This window comes from Macrosteles quadrilineatus, unplaced genomic scaffold, assembly GCF_028750875.1.
Source record: "Macrosteles quadrilineatus isolate MER2022 unplaced genomic scaffold, UCM_ALF_1.0 Scaffold_9__3_contigs__length_116548681, whole genome shotgun sequence".
Classification (NCBI taxonomy): Eukaryota; Metazoa; Arthropoda; class Insecta; order Hemiptera; family Cicadellidae; genus Macrosteles; species Macrosteles quadrilineatus.
The window spans coordinates 3,633,110-3,651,047 of NW_026542602.1; positions in this window are offsets into that span (position 1 = coordinate 3,633,110).

Sequence of the window (17,938 nt, forward strand, 5' to 3'; positions counted from 1 at the left end):
GGTCTCCTCTCAGAGTGTACTGTGGCACTGACACTCGCACCATCTTGAGACTTATACCTCCTGTAACATTGAACGTATCTGTAGAACTCATCATGGTCCTTGTACCAGGACACAGAGTATAGTCTGTCTCCTTGAAGATCAAACTCACAGAGCAACTCCACAGGGTCTCCTCTCAGAGTGTACTGTGGCACTGACACTCGCACCATCTTGAGACTTATACCTCCTGTAACATTGAACGTATCTGTAGAACTCATCATGGTCCTTGTACCAGGACACAGAGTATAGTCTGTCTCCTTGAAGATCAAACTCACAGAGCAACTCCACAGGGTCTCCTCTTAGGGTGTACTGCGGCACTGACACTCGCACCATCTTGAGACTTATACCTCCTGTAACATTGAACGTATCTGTAGAACTCATCATGGTCCTTGTACCAGGACACAGAGTATAGTCTGTCTCCTTGAAGATCAAACTCACAGAGCAACTCCACAGGGTCTCCTCTCAGAGTGTACTGTGGCACCGACACTCGGACCATCTTGAGACTTATACCTCCTGTAACATTGAACGTATCTGTAGAACTCATCATGGTCCTTGTACCAGGACACAGAGTATAGTCTGTCTCCTTGAAGATCAAACTCACAGAGCAACTCCACAGGATCTCCTCTCAGAGTGTACTGCGGCACTGACACTCGTACCATCTTGAGACTTATACCTCCTGTAACATTGAACGTATCTGTAGAACTCATCATGGTCCTTGTACCAAGACACAGAGTATAGTCTGTCTCCTTGAAGATCAAACTCACAGAGCAACTCCACTGGGTCTCCTCTCAGAGTGTACTGTGGCACCGACACTCGCACCATCTTGAGACTTATACCTCCTGTAACATTGAACGTATCTGTAGAACTCATCATGGTCCTTGTACCAGGACACAGAGTATAGTCTGTCTCCTTGAAGATCAAACTCACAGAGCAACTCCACAGGGTCTCCTCTCAGAGTGTACTGTGGCACTGACACTCGCACCATCTTGAGACTTATACCTCCTGTAACATTGAACGTATCTGTAGAACTCATCATGGTCCTTGTACCAGGACACAGAGTATAGTCTGTCTCCTTGAAGATCAAACTCACAGAGCAACTCCACAGGGTCTCCTCTCAGAGTGTACTGTGGCACCGACACTCGTACCATCTTGAGACCTATACCTCCTGTAACATTGAACGTATCTATAGAACTCATCATGGTCCTTGTACCAGGACACAGAGTATAGCCTGTCTCCTTGAAGATCAAACTCACAGAGCAACTCCACAGGGTCTCCTCTCAGAGTGTACTGCGGCACTGACACTCACACCATCTTGAGACTTATACCTCCTGTAACATTGAACGTATCTGTAGAACTCATCATGGTCCTTGTACCAGGACACAGAGTATAGTCTGTCTCCTTGAAGATCAAACTCACAGAGCAACTCCACAGGGTCTCCTCTCAGAGTGTACTGCGGCACCGACACTCGGACCATCTTGAGACTTATACCTCCTGTAACATTGAACGTATCTGTAGAACTCATCATGGTCCTTGTACCAGGACACAGAGTATAGTCTGTCTCCTTGAAGATCAAACTCACAGAGCAACTCCACAGGGTCTCCTCTCAGAGTGTACTGTGGCACTGACACTCGCACCATCTTGAGACTTATACCTCCTGTAACATTGAACGTATCTGTAGAACTCATCATGGTCCTTGTACCAGGACACAGAGTATAGTCTGTCTCCTTGAAGATCAAACTCACAGAGCAACTCCACAGGGTCTCCTCTCAGAGTGTACTGTGGCACTGACACTAACACCATCTTGAGACTTATACCTCCTGTAACATTGAAACATGGCAAAGTTGTTTGACCCTTTTCCATGAATCTATGAATATACGTTATTAGACCAAAAACTGCTGATTCCTAACTCGTATTTCATTCATGATTTGGTCAAAGTTTACCTTTCCAGCTTTATCATTTCACATTGAAATATGACTTATGACTACATATGTCATCGTATACAATATTACTGATGGTTTTATAAGCTTGAGACTCATAACTCCTGTGATATTCTCACTATTGCATTGTAATACACTCTTTGAATGAATCGCAGTGTGTATACTACCTTTTTACCAACACTTAAAAAAGGAATCGTTATATTTCCTGTAACATACAAATTGAAAATGGATTACTGTAAACACATACACTGTCATACACATATTGTTGCTACAATTATATATTTTAAAATTAGACCTATTTACTACTCTTTAATATTCTCTACAAGTAAAAGTCTGTTTCAGTTTACAATACGTTTTTATACCTCCAACACTTTGCGACTTATACTATTAGACATTGTATTCACACCTCGTTGAGAGAGTACTGAATGCTACGCAAACAGCAACACTTAAACTTAACTTACAGTCTAAACTAAAAGTACAGTATCTCGGAGTATTATTAATGAGCAGTGAATAAAATATATCGACGAATGACTTTTATTGAGGTGAGAAGACTGATGTTTTTAATTAGAACTATACTAGTATGTGAGCTAGACTTCATTGTCATTTTTATTAAGAATTGCACACACTTTAAGAAATAAAAAACTGTAGTAAGTCACTTAACTAAAATTCTTAAAACTAAATTATATTAGTCCCTATACTCAGGAATTTATGATGTGCAAAACCTAAGCTGTAATAAATCCAAAGATACATAACTTGTGTACAAAATTGTCAAATATCATTCATCCAATGCAACGTTAGACCAATCCAAGCTAACATCTGGATGATTAAAGTCAGAATTGTTTTGCCCGACCGACGCAGAAAGCACCGTAAAGTTTTTACGACGACAAACAAATGTAAAATTGACACCTCAACCCTCCAGAGCCACGGTAATATACGCGTCTTAAAATTGTGAATGCAAAATTAATCCCATCTTGTTTTCCGTAGTTACAAAACATGGCAATGAATTACAAAAACATTAATTAAACAACAGTTGCAATTAATTAATTAAATAGCTTCAATAATATTTACTTTAAACCTGTATATACACTAAATATTTCCTTCCTTCTCTATTCATCAACCACAATTATTAAAAACACATTTTCGTCCGTTTAAATACATATACTGTTTGTGAAGCTACCGAACTATAAACATGAAATACATTTTCTTATTTTCACCTTTTTCAGGGAAATAGGGCCACCAAAATTATTCATATGGTACCGTTATAGCAGTTAGTTCTATTTTTTGCTTAAAACGATTCTCTTTTACGAAATCATGGCAATACAAATCACGTTCCGATAATTCCTGATGGCCGAAGATTTCAGACAAAATGTCGAGCAGATACGTGTTGGTTTTACCAAATATTGGTGGAAACCTCTCCTACTCCTTGTATGCAATTCGTCAATGATGTTGAATGATTACAAACAGTTTTCACTTAACCAATTTTAACTACTGATTATGGTAATTGATTTATTTAACAGGTTAATGCTAAATATTAAAGTCGTGTTTTTATTTGATCAATTATATCAAGTTAGTTTTAGACCATTAAAGGTCAAATTATGAAAATAATTTGCTCAAAGTAAAGAATCACGTGTACAGAGTAATCTATGCTTCTCAGCTAACGTGTCAGAGACCGGAAGTGGAAGTATGGGTCTGCGTGGAGCACGCGAGTAAGGGTAAAGATTTTAGAAATAATTGAGGAATTTTATTACAAAAAGCCAAGCAATTCATCCTGGCTAAGATAAAAATTTTGAGGTACATAATTTATAGCATACGGAAAAAAGTTCCAGTTTATTCAGTTAAAATAAGCATTACATGATAAGAAAACCTACTAAATAGTTTAGACTTGTTTGGATAAATTAAATGCAGTTTAGGAATCGAGTCTTGAATATTATAAATAAGGACTTCGAACCATTTTATTTTTAGCCAAGTTAATTCCTTATACGGAACCAAATATTGTATGTTTTTCAGCTTTAATAATAATAATGTGTCAAAAGTTATATAAAAATCATTATTACAGCAATATCATAGTTCTCGTAAAGGTTTGCTGATACAAATTTTAATATACGATTACGGAAAAACTATTTATCCATCATCAATTTTAACGGAAAAATACCAAACACAGAATAACTTTAAAGATACTGTTACGCTAAAAATAATGTGTTTATTTATCATCACTTTTAACGGATAAATAATGAAAAAAAATAAACGGTTACGGTAAAAACATATTTATTCGTCATTAATTTTAACGGATAGAAACAAAACACAATAAAACTAGTCACATTATGAACCAAAAGATTAAAAAATGAGTTTTTGAAATAAATTAAGCTATCCGCGGATACAGGATTTGAATTGTTATGGTTATTTAACAACATTCGTCTAAAGTTACTAAATTGATTAATTATATAGATAGCCTAAAGTATAAATAAAATAATATAAATATAGCATGGACTTTAATATAAAATAAATATGTTATTAAATAATACATGATTTCGGTTGTAACAACATGAGAATGATATCTGAAAATCTAAAATTAAGGTTGAGCAGTTTTTTGTAAAACTGCTCTGAGAGGGTCAAGTTAAATAAGCACGAATTTCACCTAGACTTGTTCTATTGCCATGGACTCACAGGACATATCTTATGATTTCAAGCAACTAAAAAATAAAACTAATACTTTTTTTAAAAAAAAAATAATAAACGAGCTAAGCAAACTAACACGTACTTTCTCTTATTACCTTGTTAACAATCCTAATAATAGTTAAGTGATGGGATTACTTACACATTTTTATGGATAAAAACACGTTGCAAAAACCGTTGAATATTGTTTACAGTTTTAGGCTTATTTTAGCTCATTTTGTTTTAAGTTAAAAGGACAATTATATCCTTAATCTTGATTTAAGGCACGATAGCAGATTTTGTAAATTCCATTTTTTTCTAGAGATACTATGGTTTAATACGCACATACCAAATGTCATCAAAATAGGACCATATGTGAAGTCTGTAACTGTGTACATATCTATACACGGAAACATACACACATACACACAAAAAACAAACACAGTGTTACACACACATGAAATACTTCGAAAACCACTTTTTGGAGTTCCAAGACACCCGAGACAATTAAAACCTGACTGAAAAATGTTGATGAAACTAATACCTCCCCCCTTAACTCGTATATATAGGGGGATAGTAAAAGGATCTGTAACAAGAATATGTGTTATATTATATATGTGAACAACGATAAAAGTTATATTTCCTTAAAAGAAATATTTTAATTCTCAAATTCGTGCGCCACGCTAAGTCACACCTCATTTCCGGTCTGTTCATCAGCGCTCGACAAATACATCTCAAGCTGGATATTAATAATCATAAATCTTGGATTATATTTATATATTTTCTTCAAATATTCTAAAATAATAATTATAACACATTCTTTACTTCAAACCTGTAAATCAATGTTGTGTTTATACTCCATATTATAAGGATCATTCTGACAACTCTTTATTGAAAGGTATATTAATAACTCGGATTCAATAATTCGTTACTGCATTGGTAACATAATTTAAGAATGAACCTGGTTAATGACCCTTACGATTTTTTTATGAATAAAACTTTATAATGTTAGGTTTGGTACAAAATAGCAAATACGCAGTATATAAATGCATAGCCTTCAAATGTAAATAGAGGATAGCCTTCAAATGGATAAAATAATCAAATTGACTACAGTCAAACTAGCCATTATAATAATAAAATTCCAGCTATTTTTATAATAAAATAGCATAACCTTAGGTCCAAAACGTTATTTTAGCAATAACCTGCGCCTAGACGTTTTAGGATCTTAGAACAGTCGGTACTGTATGTTAATGATTATTTTATCGTATTGCAGCAGATCTCATTGTATTAACCATCTTGCACACATTTAGCAAAGTACTTACAAATCTATACACGGTATTGGTTGTTGCGTTTGTTAAATAAATAAAATGCAAATTCCAGGAACTGACTGCAAAACTTGTTGGTAAGCCTTGAATTTTCCAATTCTACGAATATTTTATGTTATTTGTTTATTAATTTGCAAATCTCCTATGAAACTTGCTGGTTCCTATAACAGTATTTGAGTATTATAAATATAACTTTAATCAAAACAAAATATAAAGAAACAGATCATTTATTTATTTTCTTCTTAATAAATTTTGTTCCGACTTATATTATATGATTAACAGTTGGCATTACAACACAACGTAACTACGGCACAGTTCATGGTTGTTTATTGATCGCTAACTAAATAAATTTGGAGCTTCAATCAAACCATCAAAACATGGAAATATTTTGAAATTGTAATTACATGTTCTGTAGTTGTATTCATACAAAAAGGTGTTGTAATCTAGAGTAATTCAATTAAAATCTGCATAGTTCCAAAATTCCCTGACCAAGCGGGGTTTATCTTTATGTACTCAGTGTTCCTGGTTACATGAGTTGCCAAGCGAAAATAATCATCATATCGTTAGTATTATAAAATACGTTAATTTAATTAATTAAGCTAGTAAGTTGATTGTATTACAAAATAAGACAAACTTCCTTAGCTAGTTTTTTTTTACTTATTTGTGTTGAAAGATATTTACAGATTGTTTACTTATTACTGAATTTTAAGTAGTAAATTTCGAGAATGATTACATTATTTTACGATAGCGAAACATCGGCAGTGATAGAGGAATTCTACCCCCGGAAATAGGTCAGGTTACCAATTATAAGGTCAACTACAACAATGAATCTTGGCCGATACGTAGCCGACCACGGGGGGTAGAATTCTGGCGGTAAAACTCCAGTGTCGGGTTTATTTTGATTAATTACAAATGTTAAGAAAACCATGAAATTTGATTAGAATGAAATAAATAATAATTTATCCGTCCTAAAATTCCGCGTCGCGTCTACCCCCATCTGTACCATCAAAATGGCGCAGGCTCTATTTCATGTGGCTGAATTTCCGGGGGTAGAATTCCGGCGACCCCATTGACATATTATTACAAAAATAATTTACCACCACAAAATTGACGTGTAGTAAAGTGAGCTATACAACATAAGCTGAGGGCTCATGAAACTTTGGCCTTGTGCTCAAGTTATATTTCCCTTGATAATTCCCCTCTGACACTTAGGAACGTGTTCACAAGATATTGTACCTGCATACTAACACGAAGGCAGGTATTTTAGTACAAGGGTAGTTTCAGTACACGAGACAAAAATATTATTATTAAAACAACGACTAATATTTTTACACATTCTTGACTAGGCTTTCCCGAAAATGTTTAATTTTTAATTTTATATTACTTTCAGTTTGGCCAAGGGATTGCGATGTATAAAACATACTGCCTTAGATAAAATCCTTTAGTGATTGAACAGTGTTTGAACTCAGGACTGGATAACCACTGTACCAGGTCGCTCCCCGTATAACTACTATATTGATTGCTGATTTATTAAGGAAACGATGTATATAATTTCCAATATCTCCATTTGAATAAAAAATACGTCTTATTACTTTAAATAAAATTGAACGCTAAGGGTATCACTCAAATATTAAAACATTGCATTTTTAGCAATCTCTAACGCCGGAGTGTTTAATTGTAGGGTATAAAAGGATGTATAATAATGTAAAATACACTTTTAATTAAAACCCATTATCACCATTATTTATATAATTGGTATATCACTAAATTAATAAATTACTGAATTAATTAAATAAATGGCATGATTAAATACCGGCAATATTTACAATGTTAAAACTTAAGTAATGTATAAACAAAAGTGCAAATAATGGTAAATCTATGCAATATATAACATAGTACAAGTCAATGTTTTGAGTATTCAAGTCACAAATTCGGAACTTATTTGTGGAAAAGATCTTGCATACGTCATATGATGATTGAAAGAAATTCTGTAAACTACTCTGCATATTTACCAAGTTTTGACATGATGATACGTCCATGCCTAAAGTTTACATTTCAGTTGTTAATCAGTACAAATCTAACGAAAAATCGTTAAAAGTGTAAATTAAATATTTACATTTTGTCCAACAAAATATATTAAGTTCGCACAAAAACATAGACGTCTTAATATAAATAGTATGAATATATTTATTTATTTATAAGAAACCAACGTGTATTTTCTTTTATCAGAGTTTCAAGTAACAAATTAGAGCATGGCAAATGTATATAAATTAATTGTATCTTCGAAATAAGTCTTTATAACAGAATGGGTAAGGTTACTTAGAATTAAAAAAACTCTATCATAAAATAAGTAACACGAAATATATTTTAAAATATACATTGAACTGTTAATTTGTAAATTTTTATTAATGTTATTTCTGTGCTCTTATACTACATATTTTGGAATAGGCTCATGCTCTATTGGTTAGTATTGCAATTATTTTATTTATAAACAGAAACTCATTTTAAATAAGCTTACAAGGATATCACTCAAGGCTAGACATAGTTTTATTTTTTATTTTGAATGAAGTAATTACAAATTTTGAATCAGTCAAAATATAATATGCACTATGACATATTGGTAAGTATGTTTTAAATATAGACTACTCAAAAAAGTTATTGATTATTGTAATACGTTTCCTCAATTAAAATAAACGACATGAAACAAAACATGGGCCCAGCCCCATTTAGTGAATTATTTATTCCTACATTAGTATGATTATATAAATACTAGGGAAATTTGTAAATGTTCAAAAAGTCAACAATAATAATATTAATTCATTTGCGGTTGTAATATTTTGCCATCTCGATGTGCAATTAAAATAATTGATCCAAATACATACAATTAAGATTAATAAGACTTTTCTTATTGTTAAGGTTTTACTCGCAGAAGAGAGTTGTGAAATCCTAATATTACACTGGGAAAAGCGAGTGTCAGTTATTTGGCTTCTGTGCGGCTGAAGTATAAAGTTACATTGTAAAGTGATAAACACATGATCAATCAATTAAACCAAGTGGTGTTTAGAAGGGACAAATCAACCTTATTAAAGCGATGACACTAATTAGTTTTAATCCAATTTGTAACATAAACTCTAAGCTACTTAAACTAATTATGTAGGGATCGGACTGTTATGTAAATTGATCTCGCTTCAAAAATGTGTACATTTCAGATCTATCATTTCCATAGGGTCTAAACCCGGTATACCGGTACAACAGTTACCTCAGTTAATAACTAGTTACTTTGCTTCATGAGTTAAGCTATGTAATCAGTCGTTATTAACAGAAACAAACACAAACAAACTGAATACAAACAAAATTTTTCCTTAATTTTAACTAACTTAATACAGTTTATTTTTATCTTAAAATGACGAAATAAAAAAGTGTATTGTTTGGATTACCTAAAGAGAAAACAGTTCTTCGCTTAAAGTATTTATATTTATCAATTTACTATCAATATTTATGCAAGTAGTGCATGTAGCAAGTAGTGTATGAAATTATTGACCATATGATTTTTTTATGTAAAGTAAAATGATCAAATCAACCTAGTCTTACTGTTAATATAGTAAACGCTTTCTCATTAAATCTTTATAATTCTTTGCAAAAGCTAACTTGGCATATTAAATACTACTTATAGCACAGAACTTGTTTTCAAATTTCCATTTTCAGTTTAATATATAACACAATATATGGATAATGTTTGGATTTAATGATAAATAATTTGCTCTGTATTATATAACATTCGTTTAAAAATATTAACCATACATGGAAAACACAGTGTATTATTTATGTATGTATGTACATTTATTTATTTATTTATTTATTAAATTATTAATTAATTTATTTGTTTGTTTGTTTATTTATTTATTACAATGGGTTCTGTATTATGAATAACTTTTTGTATAAAACTAGATTTATAAGATGGCAGAGGCTGAAAATTGTTAATAAGTAATGCTAATTTAAACTATGAATTAAAACTAATAAATTTATTATCAAATTTACTAGAATGGATTTGAACTTTCAGAACCTTAAGGTTAATCAAGGAAAACTTTCAAGGAATGTAGCAAAAAACTTGACTATAAAAATAAATGGTCTTTGATCATTAGAACTTAGAAGTACCGCAGGGCCTATCATTAAAATTCATCCTATAGGTGTAACTATTTGCTGGATTTCTAGTAACCAACCACCATGATCATCCCCTGATAATTAGTGACGTCACGTTAATTACCTGTCTCTACACCACCTGGGACTGACCTGTTTATAAAATTGCTTGTGTGAAAGCGGGGTTATTTATCCTCTAAGCAAAGTTGACTAATGTTACAATACAACAATGTTATAAATAAAAGTAATGCAAAATCTTTTATCGTTTTAACTAACGTATGTGTTATTTTTTCATATTCTAAACTGTTATCTGTTTAACAATTTTTTTACGTTTTTCCTGGATATCATAATACATGTTCTTCTTATTTGAATACAAATAGGTGAAAAAAATAAAGGATCTGAAATGAAAATTTTATTATTTCTATAATCCAAATAATTATCGCTCTTTAAACAGATTCATTTTACTTAGAGGAGATGAAATAATAAATTTCCTAGATTGATCTTAGTGCATTTGTTACAAGTATTTATACAACGTCCTTTAGATTTTCTAACTTGTCTGTATTATAGTATGTTTTGATAAATAATAATAAATAAATTATAATAAACAAATACATTAATTAAATGATAAATAAGTAAATAATTTAATAATTAATTTTTTTTAGGAGTGATCTGGTCCCATTGAGACACGGAACAGATAAAGTTTGGAGGAAACAAAATCTTTCATAAAACCAAATAAAAAACTAACATACAATTTTAACAAACTGTAAACACAAATGATTCACTAGCAATCAATAAATTATAAACATATATTTTTACTTACAATTATTTATGGATTTATAACTTTGATTATTATAATTACACAAACCTTAGGTTTTGAGTTTGGTAGGTTGGTCGAAATAAAACAGTTTCAAAAGTATGTAAGCTTTTAATTGCTACAGTGTTATCTCAAAACACGAACAGTGGCATGTGGAACCTCAACTGACTTTTACAGTCTCGTTTAACGATGCCTATTGTATTTTAAACAACAAAAATCGAATATGTCAAATGACGTAAGCAGAATAGGAGGAAATAATATTTTGCCACAAATATACTAGTTTAAAATTTAATTCCTGGAACTACTTTGACGAGTCAAATAGGCCTATTTTTATTGGACAACATGTTTATCTTCCCAATAATTACCTGAGTAATTTGACAGATCTCTTCACTCCACAGGTGTCCGTTGTTGTTGGCTACATTATTGATTACTTCATTGTAAAATATACTTTACCAATGTAAACTTTTTATTAAATGTAAAAGAATCAGTAGTAGTATTAATTAGTTTAAAAGCAGTATAACGATAAATATAGTTCATAACACTTACGTAAAATGTCTTTTCAGCCCTAACTCATTTTTCGACCTCGATTTAAACTTTGGTCGTTAAACTTGAGCCAAAAAAATTTTAGTCAAGCCCTTGTCACAAATTTATTTTTCATAGATCAATATTTGTACATTGGATAAATGTCGAGGTTATAATTTATAAAAGATCTTTTCTTATACCGTCGTGTAAATAATTGTCATGCACTTACTTGCCAGAAGGTATGCTATCTTAAAATAACAAATATATCCTTTAAGTATTAAAATTACTATCCTTGGAATTATTTGCAGTTTGTAAATCTAACGGGTTAAGCTTTGGTACCGCTATATTGTATATTCAATATATTCTATATTCAATTCTACCCTCAATTTAAGTGATAGACACGAGAATTAGTGATAGATCTCCGTACATCACGAAGTCTGGTGTGTAGCATAACTGTCTGGTGAACATAAAAACTGTGGTATGGAACATTCAGGCATTCAATATTTTAAAAATACTTTAATTTTGGTCTAACTGTGTTAAATACTTGCCTAAATTTACTAGCATCTCTATAAATGACAACTTAATTATTCGTAAAATTAAAATGTAATTAATTGCTAACTAAAATACAACCTAAACTATCAACTCTAATAAATTACAATTATAACAAATATATTAATTAGTTACAAGCATTGGATCATTTGTGTCAAATGTGATGACTAGATCTATTTTGAACACACATACATTAAAAGTTTGCAAGATTAATGATGCGTTGCTGTTAAATTAAAGTTTGTATACGCTACTTAATATTGTTAATCTACTTGGTATTTTCAACTAAGAGAACCATTTGATATACACATTGTGTAACTCAACTCCAGTTTTAGTGTAGAGTGTTGAGAGGGTAGATCGTAGTGGTGTATTATACTATTCATTACTTTTCATGTATTACTAAGTATAGGATTGCTGTTTTCTCATTGTAGTACAAGCGTACAAGATATCCAGACTGTCCCAAAAGACCCTGACCAGTTTAATATTTTCCGAAATATACTAAATGACTGGACTTGAAAATACATTTTATCACATACAGTATTCAGTGATCCACTAATTCCTGGGGGGACGGCCCGCTAGTGGTCAGAAGAAAATCTTAAGTGTAAGCATAGGTTCATGCATGTCAAATAAAAGGTCTTCTTTAGTAAAATACGATGCCGCAAATTTGATCACAATCGGACTACCGGGTAAAAAATTACCGCCGTTCAAATATCTCCAAATCTTCCATTTGAATCTTTGAACGTTTGCAATTTTTACTCGAGCTAAGGTTTGCATTGTATTCTACTAATAAAAATATTAAAACGGTTCATCATCCACTTTGCACAAACACCTTTGCACGTAATGTCAAACGTCACTTCGGACGTGGTAAGGCAATCGTTCGTGCAAACTGTCAATTGAAAGCTTGAAATTTTTAGCATAACTAAATGTATTTTTTAAGAACATACAATAAAAGGCTACTATACGTATCCTATGTGCTTATAAACATTATAATTAATTACTTGCTATACATACATTGGGCAAAAAAATTTTTGAATGTAAAACGTAGCTAATAAATCAGACCTACTTTCAATTATTACATTTCAATCTTTTTATAGTATAGTTATAGAAATTGCTGAAACATATAAGTTGTTGTGTTTGAAATATAAATTTAAATACTATTTGCTAAAACTGCAAGTTTGGTTATAATTGAAGTGGTTAGGTCGACATTAACTTGACTGTAAGAGATCTTATGTCAGAGAAGGTCGTAATTCTACTAAGTTTACTGAAAAGTTCCTTACTTCTCTGTTGTTGCTTTTCTAGTATAGTTCACAATTTTCTTTATTAAAAGACGTCTTACAAACATAATTAAAACATTAAAACAGGTATACATTATATTTATAACATATTTCATACATTATAAGGAAACCAAATAACATTAAATATAATTATAAGGTATATGATATTGATAACAAAGAAAGCAAATTATTATTGGATACTTTTCCGCTTTCATAAATAATACCAGTTATTTATGGTGCCACAAACCACCTTAGAACATGTATAATATTTTTTTGTACTTAAAAAACCCAAACGAAAAAAACATTTAAACTTTTTTTGTTATAGTTTTTATATTATTGGTCCTAGCCGACAAGTTTTGTAAACTTTTCGAGGCCATACATGTAATATATTGAATAAAATATATTAGAATTTTTGAGTTTTTTGAATTTCTGAATGCGTGTTTTAGTTATAGAATGACTGGTAAAATTATAGTTCTGTACATAATCTTTTCGCTCTTTATTCCAATATAACGACCTTTATAAAATATTGAACACATCGGATAATACAGCACAAGCAATAAAGTAGGATAGAATGAACAGTATTGCTGGAATAAGCCATTATAATCCCAGTACAAGTGCTGAGATTTCAGAGGATTGAAATACAATATGTGTCAGATTTGTTATTGTCAGATTCGTTATGTTTTATCGTCATTTTATTATCACTGGCCTTACTTTACGTTAGTAGTGGAGAACTGCCGGTTTTACCTCACTTTAGACACGTTTTTCCCATGTTATTCTTATGGGGATCATTTTTTGGCCACCAATTCCAAAAATCCTGATCTTTGCCCAAATATCCCTATAAAATTGTCAAACCTTATTTCTTAGTTATTCCCTATAAATATATTCGATATTAAGCAAAAAATAAAAAAAAACTAATTATTTCATTTATTGACCCATGCATGTGTATATGTATAGTAGTATAGTTTGTCGGTGCCGTTTTTTGCGCATCGGCATTTTTGGGCCAACTCCCCGCCCATGCCTAATTGCTAGTACATTTACCATTCCCCTTTCTAGTTGATGTATTATATTTCTGTCTTATCTTATCTATATATTAGACGTATGAGTTGTTTAATATTGTTAGTATAGTTTGTCGCCGCCGTTTTTTGAGGTTCGACATTTTTGGGCCAACTCCCCCCCTCACCCCTCACCCCCTCACCACTCCCCTCTGCCCCATGCACAATTGCTAGTACATCTACCATTCCCCTTTCCAGTTGATATATTATATTTCTATTTCAAAATCATGTATGTGCGAACTCGGCTCATGGCGTGGGTGCGATCCTGACTCATGGTTGTTTCTTGCCTCTAGTGGTGACGTGGTGAAAACGTCACTCACTTGGGCTTGTTCCTTGCTAGTCTTGGATCTGTTGAAGTAATTTTTAAAAATTTTTAATTTCTAGCTGAAAATTATTAAAATTTCCAAAATTTTGAAATTTTCGAAAAGTCTATAAATAGAAGTGACACAAATTTTTTTTTTATATATAAAAATGAGGCCCACCTGTCAACACTGCTCCGTGTCGCTCTCCACCAAAAGTAATATGATTCGTCACTACAAGGTAATTCATCAAATGAAGGTGAAACTGTGCAAAGTTTGTAATTTAATCTGTGATAGTAACATTGCTCTAAAATCGCATATATTACAAAGTCACAAGAGTTGTAATTTCTGTAAAACGAATATTGTTGGACATTTTAAAAGACATGTTAATTCTTGCATGAAATGTCCATACACAATGATTAAATTTGTTGGTGAATCGATTAGAACTGACCTTGAAAATACTCTGAAGTCTTGTCCTCTACCGATAAAATGGACTTTAGTTAGGAGAATCAAATTTATAAAATATTCAATGGATCAAAATGGTAAATTAGTTAATGAAAAAGAATGTATAGCAGATTTTCGAAGTCTTACTACCTTAACTATTGAGAAGAGAGATTTAAAGCCTCAAATTGAAAATGCACTTTCAAAGATTGATGCTTCCATACACAAATATCAAGCCCAAGGCAGTGGATGGATATATGACCATACTAAATATTGGCAGTTGCATGTTTACAAGTATAAACCCCTAACTCCAAAGTCATATATCCCCACACCAAAAAGTATTCAATCAAAACATGCTGTTTTAAATATAAAGAATTCTGACAATAGATGCTTTCTTTGGTCGATTTTAGCAGCTTTACATCCAAGGTATGCAAACAATGCTGAAAGGGTTTCTAATTATGTACCCTATGAAAGTCAGTTGAATATGACAAACATAAAGTATCCTGTGAAAATATCTGATATAGATAAATTTGAAACACAGAATGATATAAGTATTAATGTATTTGGGGTTGAATATGATAAATTTATATATCCATTAAGAACGACTAAACTAAATAGTAATACTCACATAGATTTATTATTATTACAAGAAGGTCGTAAATCACATTATTGTTTAATTCGTGATTTTGATAGGTTAATGTTCCACTCTACAAAACATGGCCATAAGCAGCATTTTTGCAAGTTGTGTTTACAACATTTTTACACTAATGATATATTAGAACGTCATGTAACATATTGTAAAAACTTTGATGCTCAACGAGTGGAAATGTCTAAACAAGATACATTACAATTTAAAAACTATAAATATCAACTTAAAGCCCCATATGTAATTTATGCAGATTTTGAATGCTTTATAAACTCTAATATACATATTCCATCGGGATTTGCATTTGTCGTAGTAAAAGATTCAAAAATTATTTCTGAAGAGTTGTACAGTGGCACAAATGTTATGGATGTGTTTTTTGAAAGATTATTTCAGGCTTATGATTATATTAAAAATCAAATGTCAATATATATTCCTCTTCAAATGACCCCTGAGCAAGAGGTATCTTTCCAAAACTCAACACATTGTCACATTTGTGAAAAGCCCCTATATTTTGATAGGGTGAAAGATCATTGCCATTCCTCTGGACAATACCGTGGAGCTGCCCACAATGATTGTAATTTAAACTATAAAGTAACAAAGAAAATACCAGTATTCTTCCATAACTTGAAAAATTATGATGGTCACATAATAATGCAACATTTGGGAAAATTTAATAATCGTAAAATTAATTGTATAGCTAAAGATATGGAAAAATATATATCATTCTCTGTTGATGATTTAGTATTTTTAGATTCATACAACTTTCTGTCCTTTCCATTATATAAATTGGCTTCCAATTTGAACACATTTAGATTCATACAAAATCCACTACTACAACGTAAAGGTGTATATCCCTATGAATATATGACGGGACCAGATAAGTTTGCAGAGTCTCTACCCCCAATTGAAACATTTTACAGTTCTATAACTAAAGAACATATCTCTCCCAATGAATATGAACATGCTAAAAATGTATGGACCCATTTTAATATAAATAATTTACAAGAATATCATGATTTATATCTTAAAATAGATGTATTGCTACTGGCTGATGTGTTCGAGACATTTAGAGACCTATGTTTAAAGGATTACAAACTTGACCCTGTACATATGTATTCACTTCCTGGACTTACATGGGAGGCCTGTCTTAGAATGACAGGAATAAAATTACAAATATTCAAAGATGTTGACATGCATTTGTTCATAGAAAGTGCGATCAGAGGAGGAGTCAGTATGATTTCTACACGTTACGCTAAAGCAAATAATAGATATATGGGTGAACACTATGATCCCAATCAAGAGAGTGTCTATTTAATATATTTAGATTGTAACTCACTATACTCTACAGCAATGTGCGAGCCACTGCCTGTGGATGGATTCAGTTGGACTAATGAGATAGACTACAAATATAATCAAAATGATGAGTTTGGATACATTTTAGAAGTTGATTTAAAATATGATAAAAGCTTACATGATTTACATAATGACTATCCATTAGCACCAGAGAAAATGAATGGCAAATTAATACCTAATTTAAATGACAAAACTAAATATATTTTACATTATAAAGCATTACAAAAATATGAGGAATTGGGTTTGATTGTAACAAAATACCATAGAATTTTAAAATTTAGACAGTCTAAATGGCTTGCGCCCTATATTAATTTTAATATTGAAAAACGCAAATGTGCTAAAACTGATTTTGAAAAAGACTTTTATAAATTGTTAAATAATAGTCTCTTTGGTCGAACAATCATGAATCAACGCAAGTTTCGTGATATATATCTCAAGGATGAGTCACTATTAACAAAATATGTCACTAATCCAAGGTTTGACTGTAGCAAAAAGTTTGATAACAATTTACATGCTATACATTTAAATAAATTAGTTGTAAAGTTTAATAAACCAATATATTTAGGAATGACCATTTTGGATATCAGTAAAGTAATAATGTATGATTTCCACTATAATTATATGTCAAAATTTAAGAACAAAAGATTTCTAATGACAGATACAGATTCATTAATGTATGCTATAGTTACAGAGGACTTTTACAAGGAAATAGAATGTGACTTACACTATTTTGATACCTCTGGATATAGTAAAGACCATTTCTTATACTCTGATAAAAATAAAAAAGTCACTGGAAAGTTTAAAGATGAATTAGGTGGTCATATTATGTATGAATATTGTGGTTTAAGACCAAAGTTATATTCTTACATTCCTCTAAAATGGTTATATGAAGAAGACAAGCAAG